This window comes from Micromys minutus, assembly GCF_963924665.1.
Source record: "Micromys minutus genome assembly, chromosome: 1".
NCBI classification, from domain to species: Eukaryota; Metazoa; Chordata; class Mammalia; order Rodentia; family Muridae; genus Micromys; species Micromys minutus.
The window spans coordinates 162,985,222-163,000,643 of record NC_137969.1 but is presented as its reverse complement, the minus strand read 5'-3'; positions in this window follow the sequence as shown (position 1 = coordinate 163,000,643).

Sequence of the window (15,422 nt, the reverse complement as noted above, 5' to 3'; positions counted from 1 at the left end):
GTTCTATTAAACTTAAAACATAAATCTTTTATAAGATTAGTTCATTAAGAGTTATATGATTATTTTTTAGAAGTTTTGGACATATTTCATCTTTCCTTTTATAAATTTCTTTAGCCAACCATTGGTCATTCATGCTATAAATAACATTGGATATATTTAGGCTGATCTGTGATTCAGAAAATTTATTGGACTTTTTTATTATTTATAACAGTATATCTGGATCTTCACTCCTTTCCCATTGAAGCACCTCTTGCTTTTAATCTTACCCATTATTTCACTGAGTATGGTAGTTTGAATGAGAGTGACTCCCAAAGGCCTGAATATTTGAATATTTGGTCTCTATCTGGTGGATCCATCTTGGAAAGAATTAGAAGGTATGATCTTGTTGAGAAAGCATGCCACTGGGGGAGAGCTTTGAGGTTTCAAAAGCAAAGGCCAGGCCCAGTTTTACTCTCTCTCTACCTCCTGCTTGTAGGTGAGACCCAAGTTCTCAACTCCTATCCTACTGTCATGCATGTTTCCCACAGTGCTGATCCTGGACTAACCCATTTGAAACTATGGTCAAGCCCCAGTGAAATGTTTCCTTTGATGCTTTGTCTTGGTAATGGTCTCTCTTCACAGCAAAACAAAAGTAACTAAGATACTGAGCTATGAAAAAATCTTTCTCTTTGGACTTTTAAAACAAAGATTACATATTCAACCATGCATGAACCAAAAAGAAAGATCTGACTATAATTTAGTGTGCAATGTATTCTACGAGGAAGTTACAAAGAAAAACAGATACTCTGTCTGGATACTAAAAAGATCTGTAAACAACTACTACTTACACAAACACTGTATTTCTCACAATTTCAGAGATCAGTGATAGGCACAGACAAAGGTGAAACATAAAGGTTATATGAAGGTTCCTTTAAGAAAAAAAAAGTCTCCCTAGAGCAAGCACCTTGTTAGAATTGACTTGTGTGGTAGTGTGAAGAAACAGCATCTCCCACGGAGCACAGGCCATCCAGTTCTTCTGTCAATCACACCATATTAAGCAGAAAAGTTGAAGGAGAGAAATTCTATGTGTACAAAAATTGCTTTGTATAGTCATGTGAGATGGTTGCATTTGAACTGTTGTAAGAATTATAAGGATCTTGGCTTTATTTTTTACATTTGGAAACAACAAATATAAATGGAAACATTAAAAAAAGAAAAGAAAATATCTCAGGAAACGAACTTCGAGAGTATTTGTTTTGCAGCACCGCTAACAGTTATAAGCAAGGGAGGTGTGCTCTCTAAGTCCCCAGGGCTGCAGACAAACCACACAATGTTTTCCACATCTGATGCCACACTGCATCCTATACACACAGCTATTTTTCTTTTTTCTTTTTTTTTTTTCCTTTCTTTTTTTTCCTTCACCTTTGGCATCCCTATGTCTCTGGCTAACCCTGTGTGCACAAGTTAAAGCCCTTTGGCAGGAAACAGTCATGAAAACTGGTTCCCTGAACTACTCATCAGGATTTCAGTGTGCATTTTAAAGGGGGCAGATGTTTCCCCTGTGCTATTCATAGCTCCTCTCCTGTTCCCACAGGAGGGAAGAATCCTGCAGCAAATGAGGCTATCTCCAGCTAAAGTAAGAATACTATACCCACAAAGAAAAGTAATCCATTTAAAGGGAATATGTCACAAATTTAAAAATCCATCTGTCAATTTTTAAATAATAGCCATGACCTACATAGCATAGAGATCACCTGGAATAGTCATAGCCTTTCCTATACCACCAAAGCCTTCTCCTGTTTCTCTTTGCACAGCCCATCCACCAGCAACTGTAAGGCTTAGAGCTCCATCCAGCATAAAATATGAGAGTCTATTCCCATCTCAAAAAAGAGCTAAGAATCAGAATCACCCTCGACTCCCTTTAGAACAAGCCTAGGGATCCACCATCAGCAATACCACATCCTCAGGGATTCACTGGAGAAAGACAGGAGAGATCAGATCTGAGACATGAATCTTATTCAGTTCTTTGAAAACAGTCACATGTTGCCACGTGGTTCCCATTACAGCCTTGCTGTAGTGGTTCGGCCATTGAGGCATCCAGGTGGAGAATGAGATGCAGGCCCTCTGTGCTTGGAGCCTAGAGAATGTTCCCAGCATATCACAATTACAGAAACATCTGTGCCCAACAGCTTTCTGTTGAACTGCTGTGAAAATTTACAGTGTTCAATTGCTTTCAGAATTTCTCACTTCTCAGCCTAAGGCAGGGTGGTCCCAAGACTGCCAGTGAGTTGCAACAGGAAGTGAGAGAAAGCAGTTTCCAGAGTTTGGATAAAATGTGGCATAAAGGGTGGAAGGGGTAAAGTCTCCATGCTGTGAGCTTCCACACATGGATCATGTTCTTTCTTCTCTTCCTTTGCAGTCAACATAAGGCTCCTGCATGCCATGTGAACTGACTTTACAATGCTCAAGAATGAGGCTAACATTTGGCCTGCAGAGAGTCAATAACTTACTGAGAGAAAGCCAGTGACTTGAAATAATTCTAATAATACATTATTTCACTGGGAATCACAAGATAAATGTATGTTTTAACAGATATAGATAGATAGATGGATGGATGGATGGATGGATGGATGGATGGATGGATGGATGGATGGATAGATGGATGGATAGATGGATGGATGGATAGATATAGAGGGGGGAGAGAGAGAGAGAAGATAGAGAAGGAGAGAGAAAGAGATATTTTTGAAGTTCTATCTATAATAATGGTAAGCAAATTAAAGCCACAAAGTAACCACATTAGTGTCGTGCTAGAAATATAAGTTCTCCAACTCTATTCCTTATTCACGAAAAATGGGGTACTGGCATCTGCATGTTCGAAAGCTCTCCAGGTGTTGCTCATTTATAAGGTCAGAAGCATTCACATAGCATATAGACCGAAGATTATATATATATATATATATATATCTTCTAGTCATTAAATTAGCCAAACCATGGGACCATTGCCTTACTTTTCTACAGTAACATCATGAAAGCTAAGCAGTGGAGTTAGACTCAGTATTACCATACAGCAGAGGGTCATGAGCAGCTGGGAGAGGGAGCGGGACAGAGATGATGGTGTTCTAATGAATAGATAGGAGATGAAGAAAATAGTGGAGGCATATGTTGATAAATGATTTGACGAGAATTTAATCATAGAGATTTTATATACAGATATTTTCTTTTAATGGTTACACCTTGTTTGTCCTGGAAATCATGCAACTACCTCCAACCAAATAAAGAATAAAGTTTTGTTATGCTTTATACATTTTAGGAAGGACTACACAGCGAGAACACTGACTAATCAAGGGAAATGTGTGTGTGTGTGTGTGTGTGTGTGTGTGTGTGTGTGTGTGTAAGTCTGTGTTTGTTTATTTACATAATAATGCTATGATATTACTTTCCTTTTTCTCTTTTCCAAGCTGAGGCTTTGGGCTTAAATGATATTTTATCTGGAGTCAAAAGTGTGCATCAGAAAAGTTTGGTGGTTAATTTTGTCAACTTAAAACCATTTAAAATCACCATGAATATAAATCCCTGGCCATATTTGTGAGGAATAAGGCATATACTGCGTTAGGTGAGGTAGGAATCCTTACTCTGAATATGGGTGGCACCATTCCAGGGATAGAATCATGAACTGAAAAGGGGAAGGTGAGCTGAGCATGAGCAATCTTTCATCGTTTTGCTTCTTCACTGTGGGTACACTATGAACACCTATCTCCTGTTCCTGCCATTATGCCTTCCCAATGATGAACTGGATCTCCTGAAAATGTAGGTTAAAATAAACCCCCCCCCCTTTCTCCAGTTACCTATGCCAGATACTTTTTCACAAAGAATCATGTAATTGATACGAAAGGTAAGTCAGCGTCTTTGGCAAAGGATGGCAGTACCCATATCTATTTGCAGCCTTGAGAGTGTTCAATAAAACTCCAAGAAAATTAATACCATGCAGATAAAGAAGGATAAGAGGGTGGCTAAGTGGTAGGAAACTTACTTACCATTCATAGGGATTCTGGTTCAATCTGAAGTCTGGTAAAATAAATAAGAAGGAAATATAAAGGCACATGCATACAGTCCTCAAACATTTGGCTCACTGTCTTTAAATAATTTATTCATACATTATGATAATTCTATCATATCCTAACCAACCCTATAGAAACAAATACCTCATTCTTCTCAAGACTGGGTATAAATATCTGATCTGACCTCTGTTTTTGCTCGGAAGTCTGAAGAGAACTGAAAAGAGATGATTAGTGTGTAATATAGGCCTCTCTAATGCAAGATAGAAATTCCATAAGGTCTGTGAAGTGATTTCTACAACCTGGACTGTGTCTCTGATGTTACATTCTAATCATAGTTGTTTATAAATATTAAAAGTTGATTCCTGGGAAATTTCAGAGCATTATTGTGTGTTCAATCAACTGACATACTCCAAGCCTTTTGATCCCCCATTGTTCCCTGGTTTTTCTTTGTAATCAAGATATCCTTGCTCTATTTAAAAGGGGATGGTGAAAGGAATGGTATTTAAAAAGAGAAGAGACATTACAATTGTACAAACTTTTAGTGAGTCCAGTGATGGTTCCTAACACTAAAGTTAGTCATTACTTATGGAAGATTGTCGGTGTTTTTGTTGGTGGTGGAAATGGTAATTGATTAGTCAGTTGGATGTTTCCTTCCTTCGGTTTGGAATGGTTTTGTTTAGATTTTATTGTTTTTGTTTTTGCTTTTTAATATTGAACTGAATAAACTTATGAGATAAAAACACGGCATATAGAACTCAATTACTTCTGAAAATCAACTGTGGTCATATATTTGACATGGAGAAACAGAAAAGATGTATCTGATAAGCCTTGTCCTTTTTTCCTATAAGGCAACATAATAGTTAAAGAGAGCAAAAGGCTTCTCTCATAGTCTTTAATTTAACCATCTTATTCCTAACTAAAATTATGAATGTTTTTCCAGCCCATAAACACTTGAATGTATGTAAAAGAAGAAATTAGAAATTTCACCTTAATTGTCAGTGAATCTTTTAATACAGGTAAAATTAGAAAATCTCTTGAGCACTCTTTGAAGGGTTGTCCTTGCATGTTAACCTGAAGGACAGTACCGAAAGGACCAACCCCTAAATCACTGTAGTCAATGGTGAAAAAAGGAAAACAACATAGAAAAACATAGAGCTTTTCTTATCAAAATATCAGTCTTTTAATCAAATAGAATGAACCTTTAAAGACTTTATCAATTAATAACTGGAAGAAGTAGGTGGATAATAAATAAGCAAGTACTTCCCTAAAAGGATCTCAAAATGATAAACTCATATAAAGTTGTCCAGTGTCAACCAAACTGGAAAAACCCTTATGTTTAACACAAGATATAATATTCTATACTCACTATTTTGGGAGAAATTTGAAGCCAAGTATTGATGGAGACACAGAGAAATGGACACGCCCTCTCTTCTAATGACCAGAAATAGATGGGCTACAGTGGGCTTTGAAAGCAATTGAGCATAAAGGTGAGCATGCATAACTCTCATCATTCCATTTCTAGGCCTGAATGTCTAGATGCAATAGAGACATCTGCAGTGTTACCCTAACAGGATGCTCAGAATGTTCAGGTTGCATTCAGAAAATGTTATATACTTACCAACAATAGAGACGCACACTTACAGCTCCAAGGCTGGGAGGTTCAAGGCCAACACAGTCAGTTCCAGTGAGAGCTCTCTTCGGAGTTGCAGGCCAGAAAATTACAAGATAGCTCTACAGGGTGCCTTTTAAAAAGACTCCTGACCATCTTCAAGTGTTCTATGTTCATAGTGTCCCCACCAGATCTTACCTTCTAATAGTCATTTTATAATAAAAAAATTCAAAAAATAGAATTTGAGAGTACACATGTTCATACAAGCTCAGCAACTAGGAATTTGTTATTTCATAAAGTATATCTTACTATTCCCCTTTGTTTGCATATGGATATCACGACAACTAGGATTAAAACTTCAACTTCAAAAACAACCAACACAGACCATTAATCAAAAAGTTCGGTAACCTCTTCCAGATCACTCTACTTGAATATCCAAAACCTGGACTTGAACTCAAAAAACCCACTTTTGATATCAGAGTTACAATCGTTATGTGCTTTGGTGTATAAGTTTACAGAACAATATGTATTAAACTTCTTCATCTCACCAAATATTATATCAGCTATAAAGGGGAAATTAAATATGTGATTGTAAATCTCCAAGCACACTGATTGGCTTGTAAAAGCACCATCAAAGAGCACTAAGGGGGATGGATATGATTAAGATGCATTGTATATATAATGAAGCTTTCAAAGAACAAAAGGATGCTAACACTCTGAAGGTGCGAAGGAAAGGGGGAAGAAGTGGAGGGGAAGAAGGAAGCAGGTACTGAAGGAAAGAGGGAAGGAAGAGAGGACAGACAGAGAAGAAGAACATCACCAAATTAGAACAGCATCCTTTTAGGAACTGCACGTGCCCAATTTAGAAAATGCACAAAATAGAAGTGTAAACGAGGAAATCTGTTTTCTCTTCATTGCTGCGGGCCCCAGAGCATCTGGTCTCATTAAAGGTGCAAAAGTCGAATATCCTATTGAACATTTTCTTTGGTGTAGGAAATTAAGTTAAATTAAAAACATGACCTCTCTCTCAAACTGGCAAAAGCGATCTAGCTCTCTAACCATGATCGTATCCTTCAGCAATACATCAAAACCAGACCTCACTGTGGGACTCACACAGCTGAGCCATCGGGCTCCTCTGAGACTCCTGTTTATTTGGCTCCATTTGGGCAAAGAGGATCAGGTTCTATATAAAATCCAAAGGAAGAAGGTGATATCCGCCCTGGGAGGAGGGTTTCAGGTCTTCCCGAACATTTCACAGGCCATCCACTCAAAGTCAGAGCTGCTAACAGCCGGGAGGGTTGCTGCCCCCACTCTTCACTTTGAGACAACACTGTGACTCAAGGGGATACAGGCTGGATTGTTTCTGGCTGAGTTTGAGCTAAGAACTCAGCTGTAATCCTATAAAGCCCAGCACAGAAAGCCATGGGGAGGAAAGGAAGGAATTGTATTTAAGATACTAAGGCTCGACCCTCTCTACTTTACCCACCCAAGCCACAGAGCCTACTACTTTCCTATGTCAAGGTCTCCCAGGGCAGATGTCAGTAGTCTTGTTTTGCCATCCAATCAAAACCCTGAAGCTCTTGCCCGAGTGTCTTTCTGAAGAACTTTATTTAACCCAAAACAAAGGTAAAGAGAAACAGAGCTGTCCAAACAACAGGGGCACTGCAGTTTCTGAAACAACCTGGTGATACTTCAAAAGACAAACTTCAAAATAGTAATCAGAAATGGAGGTGTCCTTATAGAATGATAAGATCAGAGCAGCACAGAAGTATTCTAATTACAATGACATTTATAGACTAAATGCTTATAACAATTAAATTGCCTAGATTTAGATATGTAAGAAACTATGGTCTAACAATTTCATGTCATTTTTTAGTCAAATATCTCTAGGCCCCAACAGAGGATTTTTTCCATCTAAATAATTATCCTGTTATTATTTGTTTTAGTTTTCTCTCCTGGTGCTTTGATAAATATACTGACAAAATCACCTTACTTAAGAGAGAAAGACTTGCTAGGTTCCCAATTTCACCTATCAGTCTTTGTGGGGAAGTCAAGGGGGTAGGAACATAAATCCACAATCAAAAGTAGAAATAGAATTAATTCATGTAAGCCTGTACTCAGCTAACACAGACATGTCTGTAGGCCAGCCTCATCAGAGGATCCAGGATGGTGGCAGCCAAAGCAGGAAGCTGAGATTCTCAACACCAACATCAATGTCAAATATGCAGCAGAGAGAAAGGTGAAAGTTGGACAATCTTATTAGCTTTCAAAGATAACCCCTAGTAATACAATTCCTCCAATAAGACTGCACTTGCTGAAGAGTCCATAACATTCTCCAAACAGCATCACCAACTGGGATCCACAACAGACATTCCTCATACAAACTGCCATAAACAATTTGATAGATTGTTTTGTCTCATGCTTTCAAAGGTTTCAGTTAGTGATTGGTTGGCTCCCCTCCCTCCCTTCTGGAACTATGGGGAAGCAGAGTGCCAATGGCAGAAGAGCAGGAGAAGTTGAAGTGAAACACCTCACCTTGTTGTGGTAAATAAAAAAAGGGGGATTGGCGAGTACCAGTTCCCATGGACATTCTCACTTCAAGGAGACACAGGCCTCTGAGCCAAAACTGCTCACCCCAGCTGCTTCTCTACCACTACCACATGGTTCGCTGGCCACCCTCTCCTAGCTGTCTCTCCCCAGCAAGGAACTTTGCTCATATTCCCTCACATTCCTCCTTCCCAGGCTCCATCTTGATATTCCTCCTCCCTCTTCTCTCCTGTCTTACAAAAATTTTGTCCCCACCCCACTCTCTACCGACCAATCATGTATCACTTTGACCTAACTAGTGCCAGCTGTCACCTGCACTTAGACATGAACCTACATCACCTTGCCAAAGCCTGGGAGGGGATAAAAAAGGACTTAAGGTAGGAAATGGCACCCAAGTGATGGGTGTGGTGATTCAAAGATGGTCATAGAACTAAGAATAAATGACTACTGAGAGCCTGGTCTTAAACAGGACATCAATATTAGCCACTAAAGTGCCCAGAGAACATTATGGAAGAGGAAAGAAAGCCAGATAAGGAGGAACCCTCTGTCTGCTGTATATGGCATAATCAATATTGTCATAATCATAAGAACAGTGGTGGCTACCTACACAATACTTGGCAGGAAAGAAAATGATATGAAACTAGGAGATGAGCAGAAAATAAAGGAAATGGGAGGAAACATGTAACACTGTGCATGACACAAGCCATAGAAAATGGGTTCTGACCTACTTCTTCCTGCTGGACCTCACCCAGTTTTCAACATCTCTAAATCCTACTCCCAGTCATGAATGGACCAGTGCAGAAACTCACTGGTAGGCAGGCACACTCATGAACCAATCAGTCCCTAGCAATAAGGAGCCCCAGCCAGGAACAGAGATTTGAACATATGAAACATTTGGGGGTGTACTTCATAGTTTAAACATAACAAAGGAGATTTGCACCTCTAGAGAAGGTTTTTGCATGGGAACTTTTCATGTCAAGACTGTGCAGGGCTAAAGCTTGTAACTCAGTGATAGAGTGCTTGCTTCTCACTTAAATAAATGAAAAATAACCAATTACCTAGGTCTAAAATCAAATTAATAGTAATGAGAGGAAGAAAACAAGAAGGATGGGTAAAAAAAAATGATACATAAAATAAGAGAATTAAAATCTGATAGTAAATATACAAAAAAAAATACCAATAAAAAATTTAAATCACAATTTTCAGAAGCATCTCGTGACTGAAAATCCATTAAGAATCACACAATGGGAAGCCCAAGCTATACTTTCATTTATATCCTTGATTTTTAAATTAATTAATTTTTAAGTGTTAGTTCTTTACTTTTAGTTTCTCACATGTTTTGCTTGTATTGACTCCCCAACTCTTCCAAAATACATACCCTTCCCTAGATAACCAGCTTTGCTGCCTTAAAAAAAAAAAATGCTTCAAGACCAATTTGTGCTGCCATGGTATTCTTGAACATACTGTCTTCCACCGGAGAATGGCCAACTTATGGAGAGCTACACCTCTTTAGAAAACTGGTCTGTTTTTCTCTCCCAGACACTAACAATTGCCAATACCCCCACTGCTCGAGGTGTGACAGTGTGGCCACCTCTCCCATCTACATTTCTGTTTGGTTTAGCATGGGTTGTATGAGTTTTGTGCATGCTTTTACAAACTCTGGATTTCTAAGAGCTTTCTTTCCCGTTGTGTTTAAGAGATGGTGTTTCTTTGTAGTCGTCCACTATTTCTGGCTCTTAAACTCTTTGTATCCCCTCTTCTACAATAAATCTTGAACTGTGGGAGAGAGGGAGAAGAATATATGTTTGCTTTAGGTCTGAACATTCTACAGAGCCTTATTCTGCACCTCTGACAGGTGTCATAGGCCTCTGTGTTAATCACCATTCTCTGCAAATAGAAGCTTCTCAGATGAGGGCTGAGAGATGTATTAAGTTATATGAATTATGATGCCATGAATAGTCAGCTCAGTATGATGTCAATTTAGCAGCATAATAGTAGTCAGTTCTCCCCTGATGCCTGTCATATGTATAGGCCTTTATCATGCACAAAATAGGCCTGATAGTCATATCAGGTATGTGTTTCATCTTGTGACACAGGACTTAAGTCTAATTAAAAAGTGCATGATTATTGTCATGTTGTTTTTGCCACTAATGTACAAAGAGCGTACATGCCTTGCCAGGTCAGTCATTATAAGAGCCTGTAGGGGTCACAAGAGGAAATTACTGATAATTATTTTCCCCTTCCACAGCTTTCATATCATTTACCAACACCATGAAAGATAGCAATGAGGGATGAAGCTTCCAGGTCCACAGCAACTTGATTTCACCATGTTCTAAATCTCAGGTATGTAGTGTCTTCAGAAAATGGGGTCTTACTGTCAAGTTCTAAATGGTAACCAAGAGCACTAATTTGTACTATATAGGGAGGCTATGTGACCTCATTGTCCAAAAGCTCCAAAAGAAGGGATTTATTCCTGCCAATAGGTTGTTATTATTAGCCTTTCAAGTCTAATAGCAGCCCTGTTATTGGGTGTGTATATGCTTGTATAGTACACTCTATAGCGAGATTATTGTTCAAAAAGTCTTGATTTTAATTGATTTCAAAAGCAAATGTTTTCCATGATCCCAGAGAGATGACTCAGTACTTAAGAATATTTGCTGCTGTAGCAGAAGAACTGTGTCCAATGCCCAGCACCCATGTAGCAACTTAGAAGTATGTGAAATTCCATTTCCAAGGTATCTCATTCTCAGCTGCCTCTGCACCAGGCATACATGAAGTACACATATGTTATATACACTTAAGCAAAACACTCATGTGTGTGTGTGTGTGTGTGTGTGTGTGTGTGTGTGTGTGTGTGTGTGTTATTTGCAATATAAAGTTTAGCTAGATTTTTAGCTTATACTTACTGGGGCTAACTGGAAGGTGAAAGTCCAAGATAGCCACTTAGAGAAATGAGAGAAAATATGACACACTTACAATATGTCTCTATTCAGAATCAATGTCATTGTCATTGTCACTATCAGCAGCAGCAGCATCAAAATAAAACATGATCAAACTAAAGCATGCATTCCAACACTAGTAGAGAAAAGGTTATAGTAAGATAGGATGTGAAATTACACTTGAAGATGTGTATTATATGCAAGCAGAGGAAGACAGAGTGACTGGGTAGAAGAGAAGTACGTACTAAATTCCAACCATGGTTAAAGCCTATAGATAAAACGGTGTCATGCTAACAGGTTTCACAAAGACCCTTAATTCTGGAGCTCATCATCCACTTTCATTTGCTCTTTGGCATTCCCAGTGGATCCATCTGCTCCTCATAGAAACCTACAATTGCTGTTAATAAATTCAACATTCTCTAAATTTTCCATAAAGGACTTTTATTAAATGAAATGGAACTCGAGGAGCTCAACAGTTTTTAAAAGAATGAACCATAGGATGTACAGTGTTACTCTCTCTCTCCACTGCTATGTGCTCTGAAGTCCTAATTAGAGCCACAGCTATCCCTGAAATATTTTGGCCTTTGCCTTTATAGCACAACATGTAATTCCTATTAGTATAATAAACTGGTAACTTCAGTATTTGTGAAAACTGAATAAAGTTTATAAGCCTATCAAAATACCTCTTGCTTCTTGTAAATGTTTAGGAAACATCCCTGAAATGTTTCTGAGAATTAAATTTTTAAGACTTAGCAGGAACCAAAGGGTGACCTCACACTGCACCTTGCTTCCTTCTGGATAAAGTAAGCCCCCAACTCTAGAAGAAACAGTCAGGGAAAGCCACCAGTACTCAAGAGGAAAGTCAGGAGAGACAGATCACAAGCTTCTCTCAACTACACGGGCCCTTGAAATGCCATGCTTAGTTTCCCAGACCGAAAGAAAAAGGAGAATGCATGGAAGAATGGTGTCTCGGACTATCTAGAAGCCCTTGAGGGAAGCAGCACTTTAGTCTTCGCTGACATCTTGTCTGAAAAATCATTTCTCATGCTTGTTCTTGGATGAACGTTTGAAATTCAGTACACATGAAAATACATGATCTTCCCAGGGTCTTCCCAGTTTTTAGAAAGACTGAAGCTTTTTCTAAACGACTGTGTCTATAAGACGAAAATCCAAGTCCCAACCTCCCTGACTTATGACCATTCTTCTAGAGTGTTTTCTGTTGCTGTGCTAAACATGATATCCAAAAGTCAGCCTAAGATTTTCAAAAAGTGGTTTATTCATCTTATACTTACAGGTCAACACTAAAAGAAGTTGGGGCAGGAACTGAAACAGAGACCACCACTACTACACTGACTTCCTTCTCTGCTCCTGTTCCACCAAATTTCTTATACCCAGGAACAACTGCTCAGAAGTGGCACAACCCAGATGAGCTAAAGTCTTTTCACATCAATTAGCAACCAAGACAATACCTCATAGGTCATACTGTTGGAGGCAAATCAGCTAAGATGCTTTCTTTGTAGTAGGTAATCTAGTTTGTGTCAAGTTGGCAAACATTAACCAGCATGATGGTTCATGATAAAAATTGAGAGTATTTGACACAGAATCAAAACTCTTACCTATCACCACTAGTTTTTAACAGTGATCGCATGTTAAGAAGCTCTGCCCAAATCTTGGACTGCTTCCAAAGAAGCTGTATGGTGCATGCAACTGTTTGCAGAGCTAATACCTTCCTACCTGCTTTTGAGAGATGTATTCTAAAACCAAGAACTGCTTAATCCAATGAAATATTTGTAAAGCCCTTCATGTGGGAACCATGTAACAGTGCCAACATATAAATGGCTTATGTGTAATCAGCCCTTTTCTGACGATAAGGGTTATTTTTACCATAAAAGTGTTTTCATAACTTATTACCCTGTTTAAGCAATTTTTCACTTGAAGCATACTGTGCCTTTTATTTTATGATTACATGTAGACAGCTATCATCAAGTGTTTCTGTGCTGTCCAGAATCATACTTCAGCGTTCATTTGTCCTTTTTTATAGAAATACATTTTTCCACAAATAATTCCCTTGATTTGTTTTTATTTTTGTTATCTTTCATTTCATTTCTTTTAGAAGTATCTAATCACCATTGCAACCTCTAAAAACCAGCTTGTCCAGGCCTCATCTCTGGAAACTTTCATTTTTCTCTATATTGGCAACTTTTATAGACTTGTGGTTTTAAATCTATAGACAATTACTCTAAAATATGCATCTCCAGCCAAACTCGCTTTTCATATCCAACTGCTTGCTCAGAATTTCTCTCTAAATTTTTAAACAGGTATATGAAGTATACCCTATCCATACTAAATTTGAAATTTTCATCTCTAAATCTGTTCTTCTTAGTCTTTTCCTACTAACTGATTAGCAGCAGTATTCATTTGTGAAAACATACATCACTTCAGATAATAATTTAGATGGAAAAACTAGGAGGAAGCTATGCTAGTAAAATGAAAATAAAGAACAAAAGTGAATAAAGAGGAGCCAAAGAACATTCTAGCAGAATTATCATCAAAGTACAAAAACAGCATGTGACCAAAACATCTTGCACTCATAGTCTCCCAACACATGCATTTATGCATGCAGACACATGAACACACATACGCATGCATATACACATATGCACTCACTCATACTTCATGAGATTGTCCACATACTGTAACATAATGGTTTAGCTTGTTCTGTGACAAACTAAAAGATTAAATATTTTACTATATTATTATACATTTCATATTTACGTATAGTCTGTATTATATAATAATAATATGTGCAACACATTGAATATATATAATATACACTATATATTGTTTATCACTGAACATCACTGAAACTCAACTAATACTAACACCTACCTTAAATGATTCCTGTTCCTCTCTGCTCTTCTAACTCTCCATACATGTATTCTGTAAGATTAGTTGACCAGCCCTCTTTCATGTAGTGCATTTTACCTTTATTTTTGTTCATCCATGTGTTATCAGTTTGGATGACACAAATACCTGAGAGAGATTGAAAAGTCTCATTCTTTCTCCCTGTCATTTTGAGTTTTGTTCAAAGCCCTTGCTAGCTGCTTCTCTGCCACGCTGGTATATCTCCTTTATCTATCATACCTGGCTCAGAATTCCCTGGGAGGATGTTTAAAAGTCATGAACAGTGCCTGTGGGGTTAGAAGCCAAAACTAAGCCCTGTGCAATGATAGTTCAGCACTGTGGACAGCAATGCATGTGCTCATGTTGCCCCCCTCCCCCAATATTCTAAGTTACCTATACATCTATATCCCATTAGCACATTACAAAAATATAGCAATAATAGTAACATGTGAGACACATTGAATATAATATATATACTGAGCATCACTCTAATTTGTTCCTTTGTTCACAAAGGACAACCCACCCGGCTCTTGAGAAATTATGTAACTTGTCAAAAACTGATAACTGAGGCTCAAGACAAATCCTTCATCCCTGTATTTAAATCTATGCACACCTCGAACACACACACACACACACACACACACACACACACACACACGCACATGCACTCGTGCACACACACACACAAACATACACTCACTCACACTCCACAAGCCTGATTTCAGAGAGTACTGTAATGCCCTCAGTTAAGGGGGCCTCTGGCTCACTGTCATTTTGAGGGAAACATGATAGCCATTAGGTATGTACAAGGAAAGCCATCACTGTGTGAGGGAGGGCAAGAAGAGACTCTGAAGACAAGTTTTCTCCCCAGGAAGATGTACAGATAGCTCCCCATGAGGTCTTCTGGCTACATAAATCTCAGAGATAGGAACATTCCACCTATAAATATTTGAATGTGTTTTTGTTTTTGTGTTTCTGATGTCTACATCTTTCCCAAGCATCCCAGTCTCTAATCAGTCCCACATGTCTGTTCTCAGCTATGTAGCTGAAAGCCAGCCAGACATGCACCAAAGTCCTTGGCCACAGCAACACCTGGCTCTCAAGGATATGAGCCTCATCTTAAATCTAGCAGAGGCTCTTTGATCTCTTCACTTGAACAAGGTTGTGGCTGGGCCTTTGGACAATACCCTTCCAGAATCTATGTTTCTACTTCCCAATTCCTTCTCTGCACAGGGACCCTGATCACTCTCCCTTCCATTCCTCGCCTCTGACTGATCTAGACAGTGGAGACTTTAACTGGATCTTATTCCTATATGAACATACAGGGCTGTACTCTTTTTACCAAAACATAGAAATATGGCTATCTCCATGCAGATTATAAATCAG